At 36.3% G+C, this 6,210-nt stretch overlaps 1 protein-coding gene across 4 annotated transcripts in view; it reads left to right on the top strand.

Moving 5' to 3' along the window:
- The first annotated feature begins 5,873 nt into the window (after positions 1–5,873).
- The window catches only part of LOC110038314 (25.3 kDa vesicle transport protein), a 23,018-nt gene continuing 22,681 nt past the window's right edge, over positions 5,874–6,210 (top strand). For 2 of the 4 annotated variants that reach the window (XM_020743112.1, XM_020743111.1), the window contains exon 1: positions 5,874–6,136. The gene's annotated coding sequence lies outside the window, so the exon portion shown is untranslated. The remainder of the gene's footprint in view (positions 6,137–6,210) is intronic. The other 2 variants (XM_020743115.1, XM_020743114.1) reach the window with 2 other exon arrangements.

The following is a 6,210-nucleotide window of genomic DNA, read 5'->3' on the forward strand; positions in this document are numbered from 1 at the left end:
TTATGTTTAATGAGTTATGAAGTGGAGAGCCCCAAGAGCAAGATTGTCATTTTAGATTTTTGTACCTTAATTAAAATTTAAGGATAACCAAAGGGAAAAATGAGTAATTTTGATTTTAATGAATACTTTTGGATGATTGAAACATAATGGGCAAGAGGTAGAAACCAATTTGCCACCTCTCCATAATAAGAATAAAATTATAATTTTCTAAATTATCGGGATTTAGAAATTAGTAAAAATCAAATGATTAAATGTTAAGAGGATGAAAATTCACTTATTTTAAGCCCACAATTGGATGACATGATCTTTTAATACGAATATGTATCACTTGAATTTAAAATCTTAATGACTGTCATTTCTCTTGCCATTTATTTTCCCATTGAAATTGTTAAGGGCTTGGTGGTGATCTAGGCTCGATATTTAAACTTATTTGATGGGATTTAGAAAATAACATGATTGATGGTAAATACCTTTAAAAACTACAAGTCTAACTTAGTGGTGGGTACAAAAATCTTTAATGACTTGAACTTGCCTTAGAGGCATTCACCTGCATAACCCTTAAATGAAATATCAACTGTTTAACTGAGTATTCTGCCCTTAGGATGATGAGAATGTCAAAGTTCACCGAGTAGCAGGGTAACCTTTTTAACTTGACCTTGGATGATTAATGGAACAATATGATAAGTTCAAAATGAACTTGAAATGTTTAAAGGGATCTTCAAAGCAGTTCAGGGTAATTCACCGAACACATCAAAATCTTTTGGACATTTGGGAGGACAAACTGACTTGCTATATTTTATTCTAAAATCATCCACTAAGATCTTTCGGGATTCAATAAGTCGTAGTTTAGAGTCTGTTAGATACACCTTCATCTACTATTGCAATTTAAAATTCATGCAAAATTATATACATGTTGCAAAAGCTAATCTTTCAGCGGGAAAAACTAATCTTTCATCGGGAGTAACGAGAAGATCACAGGTATGTCTTTACAGTTTTATTTAATTTCTGTCATTTTATTTACTACAATTTACTTTTGCTTTAAAATATTATACATGTTTGGATGTAGATTTTACTTCACCTGCAAAACAAAAATAAACTTTACCTAACTAATCAACTTTTTCAAAATTAAACAACATTTTCAAAACCAAAACAAGAAACCACTACACATAAAACGTCCTTTTGAATTTACGAGAGTCCCTTGGAGGAGGTAATCCACAGTTGCTAATGAGATCTTCCCGGTTTAAATGGGTTTCACAACTCGTTTAAGCTAAGTAAATTCAAAAGAAAATATTGATACCAGAACGAGGGAATCCTGAGATCCGAACTGATGTTGCTCTAATCAACTTTAAACCCCCCAATAATGATTGAACTTCAACTTTTCATTTAAACATTTAAACCTTAGACTTTAGGGCTGCTACTTCGCCGAGGAGCTTGGAGTTAACTTTGTGGGCAGCAATCTACAACAACACGAGGATCTGCAACAACACATCTTTTCTTAAAATTAAACAACAAGCCATAGGATTTTGAGGTCGTCTGCCTAGTGCGACATAAATCCTCAACTCGTCTTTAGGCCTTTGTATAACCATGCTACATAATTTAAGTCCTAACTCGTTTTAGGATTCTGAGGTTTTCGTTCATCACGACCTAAATCCTCACATCTTCCAGGCTATTTATGTGAGCGTCTCAAACAAATGTAAGCCCTAATTAATAAAATTTGTAGGACGAAACATTCGATAATTTTTCTCTGAAATTGAAGTCGGACCATAGGATATCGTAGGAAATCACCAAGGTTCTCCTCAGGATCCATGACATCTCCTAGTTCTTCTTTCTTTGGATTTCATAATAAATGTTCCAAATTTGAGACATTCCCCTTTCACATCTCTTTGTTCGATCTTTTGAAAAATCATATTCCTTTGAATTCTTGAAGATAATATTCCCTGAATTTTATCAAAATTTTTCTTAGGTAACTTTGGTTATTTAAGATGTAATTAACTATAAGGGTTTGGCCTTATAGGAAACTTTTAAGAACTCAGCTTAATATAAACTCCATTTAATTTTTCGTATTAAATAAAGGAACTTGTCGGTCAACTTAAAAAATGGTTTTTCGCAGACTTAAACAGATGTCATAATTTCTTTAGTTTATTTAACCAAGTCTTACCAGTAAGTAGTGTGTCTACCCTTCGGGATAGATGCATTGGTTGCTGCATTAGGCTCGTTTATTTAAACTAGTAAGGATCTGAGATCGGTTTGGTCTTATATTTTTAAATATTCCTTTGAATTCTTGAAGATAATATTCCCTGAATTTTATCAAAATTTTTCTTAGGTAACTTTGGTTATTTAAGATGTAATTAACTATAGGGGCTTGGCCTTATAGGAAACTTTTAAGAACTCAGCTTAATATAAACGTGGCCTTAATCATTTGAGATGTAATTAACTACAGGGATTTTCCTTATATGGAGCTTTAAGAACCCAGGTAATATAAACTCCATTTAATTTTTCGTATTAAATAAAGGAACTTGTCGGTCAACTTAAAAAATGGTTTTTCGCAGACTTAAACAGATGTCATAATTTCTTTAGTTTATTTAACCAAGTCTTACCAGTAAGTAGTGTGTCTACCCTTAGGGATAGATGCATTGGTTGCGGCATTAGGCTCGTTTATTTAAACTACTAAGGATCTGAGATCGGTTTGGTCTTATATTTTTAAAATTTATAATACTACTTTTCGCAAATTATATATATATATATATATATTAAACATGGCGTCGGGATATCCATTCCGACGACCGACAACTTTCAATTCGACGACTGACACTACACTACAAATCACACCACACTACACCACAATCTTCTTACTACAAACCGCACCACAACCCACTACAACCTCCACACCACAAACCCACCACCACACCAACAACCTCCACCTCCACACCACAAACCACACCACCACATAGAAAAACTCCACACCATGACCTCCACACCACAAAATACACAACAAATCACACCACACCACAACCCTCACCACCAAACCACAACCTCTACCTCCACAACACAAACCACATCACCACACCAACAACCCCCACACCACAAACCACACATCAAACCACAAACCACACAACAAAATACACCACCAAACCACAACTTCCACCCCCACACCACAAACCACACCAGCACACCATTAACCTCCACACCATAAACAACACAACAGACCACACCACATCCGAACACAACACAACATGCCCACCACAATCCACATCACACCAAGTTCCATCATAAAATTCTACCCAAATTTAAAATTCCCCTCTGAAATATCAAAGTTCATACCTCTTATCCAAATTCCCAAAAACATAACCACAAAAATAAATTAAATAGACCACATATAGAGGACCCGGAACATTGCAAACAGGGGACCCAATCTATTGGCAAAAGCCACAAAAATTCACTAAAAGTGAATATGCAGATTAACAAAAATCCACCAAAAACCACATAACAAAGAATACCAAAATGAAAACCACCAAAAATGAGCAAACCAAGAACCATAAAAACTAAACTCACTGCTATTTTGGTTTGTGGTAAGCTTTTTTGAAATATCAAAACAAAGAACCACAAAAACCAAGTGCATGATATTACGAAAAACATAGAACCACAAAAAATGAGCAAACATAGATGAAAAACACAATGCACACAACACAACAAAATCAAGACAATGATCACAAATAGACAACCAAAACGAGCCGAAGAAAAGGGAAGAAGAGAGAGCATCACACAACCACCAAACCAAACCGAAGAAGAAAAGGGAGAGGGGAAGAGAGAACATACACCTCAACATAATAACCACCATATGAAATAACCACTCAGCATAAGTTATCTACCAAACAGGGGGGATCTACCACACAGGGCACAAATGACTCAAAACCAACAAAATCAAAGCGCTAGGAAAGAGCGGGTGAGGAAGAAGATTGTAAAGTGTCACCGAAATACCAACTCACAATTGAGAAAAACCATGGGAGCCATGAATCCACGGAGGGTATCCACCTAGGGTAGAAGAATCGCGGGAGAGGGAAGGGGTTAAGAGAGGTGTCGCAGCGTAAAATTGCCCACAGTTGAAGGGGTATAAATGTGAGCTACGAGGTCAAACCAACGATCGTGTTTTTACGACTTTTGTAAGAAATACCATTGTGATGTGATAACCAAATACCAAAGAACACGTTTTCGGGCGGCACAGGGAGAATAAAGCAGTGCCAAAGGAGAAATATTTACGTATGGAGAACACACACAACTCTCCGTGCGTAATCCCCTCCCAATAATTTCTCAATAACCTCTGTGAAGGTTATTGAGGGGTTATTGCAGAGTTATTTCAGTGTTATTTGAAGTTAATACCCTCTTCGTGCATAATCCCCTCCCAATAACTTCTCAATAACATCTGTGAAGGTTATTGAGGGGTTATTGCGGAGTTATTTCAGTGTTATTTGAAGTTAATACCCTCTGCGATTACACTTTCACATTCTGCGGTTATACTTTCATATTTTCTTTGGTGTTAGGGTATTGACTTCAAATAACGCCAAAAGAACTCCGCAATAACCTCCCAATAACTTTCACAGAGGTTATTGAGAAGTCATTGGGAGGGGATTACGCACGGAGAGCTGCGCGTTCTCTATAAGTAAATATTTCTCGTGTCAAAGGGACCCAAGCCAAGTGGAGAAAATATTACCTTAGGACTCCACAGGGACGATTGCCTGCAGAGTCCAATTAACGAAAGCCACGTTGAATCCCAACCTCACAGGAAAAAATAAAGAAAATAAATAAAACTTCGCGCGACCCGACTCAAAATATAACTCGATCAATTTCCCGAGTAAAATTATTTCGCACCCGATGGAGTCACTACTGTTCTATTGCCAGCTGAAGAAAAATTTCGCAGCTTCGGATGCTTGCAGCTAGGGTTTTTGGAAGAAATATTTCTTCGAGTTTTTGTGTTTGGTTTCGAAGAACTTCTCCATTATACATCTGTCCTAAATTTTACTATTCGTATATAAGTTGTTAATAAATATAAGTTATGACATCTAAATAAATTGTTTTTGTACTATAAAACTTTAATAACAAATTAATAGCACACTAATAATACACCAATAACAGACTAATAACACATACTAAAATACTAAAAACACATAATAACACACATAATAACACAATTATATACTTCCCTAGTCCTCCGTATAACACATCGGGAATATTCCCCGAGTGTTATACCGCGGGTTATAACGCCACCCGTGTTATAGGGCGGCTGTATAACACATGTTGAGACGTTATAACCTACGGTATAACACACAGGGAATATTCATCAAGTGTTATACCACGGTCTAGGGGAGTGTTATAGGGCGCTGTATAACACGTGGGGCGACGTTATAACCCGCGGTATAACACACAAACAATATTCCTCACGTGTTATACCGCAGGCTAGGGAGTGTATAATTGTGTTATTATGTATTATTAGTGTCTTATTGGTGTATTATTAGTTTGTTATTAGTGTGTTATAGAACACAAATAATTTATTCAGATGTCATAACTTATATAAGTAATAAAATTTAGGACAAATGTATAATGAAGTTCATCGAAACCAAACACAAATCCGAAGAAATATTTGATGTATAATGAAGAAATTCATCGAAACCAAACACAAATCCGAAGAAATATTTATTCCAAAAATTCTAGTTGTATGCGTCCGAAGCTGCTAAATATTTCTTCAGTTGACAATATAACAGTATAGACTCCAACAGGTATAAAATAATTTTATAAAAAAAGGTGAAAAATTGATAGGGCTTTGTTTCGGGTAGGAGAGCACGCAAAATCTAAGTGATTTCCGTTAATTAAACTCACAGGCAAGTGTCCGTGGAGTCCTTCCTGAGATAATATTTTCTAAGCCAAGCGAAGCCATAGAAGTTCCGTTTTCGGATTGGTAAATTGTATTTCTATGGGCATATAGTTTATATCTTATTGTATAAACACACAGGTATTCGTGAATAAAGAAGGGTTGATGTCGCTATTCATTTCTTCCGCCCTCAAATTTGCCATATTTGCCAAGTAAAAATAATCTCGTCGATCCCGCCGCGCGAGATCTCCGACGCATCATCGGCTAGTTGAGGTTCTCTTTTCTCTCCCTAGTCTTTTCTGCTCACACGCAGCAGCCCTCTCTCTCGTCTGCTCTTTCCCCCTCCC

The sequence above is a fragment of the Phalaenopsis equestris genome, unplaced genomic scaffold, assembly GCF_001263595.1.
Source record: "Phalaenopsis equestris unplaced genomic scaffold, ASM126359v1 Scaffold232457, whole genome shotgun sequence".
Taxonomy (NCBI): Eukaryota; Viridiplantae; Streptophyta; class Magnoliopsida; order Asparagales; family Orchidaceae; genus Phalaenopsis; species Phalaenopsis equestris.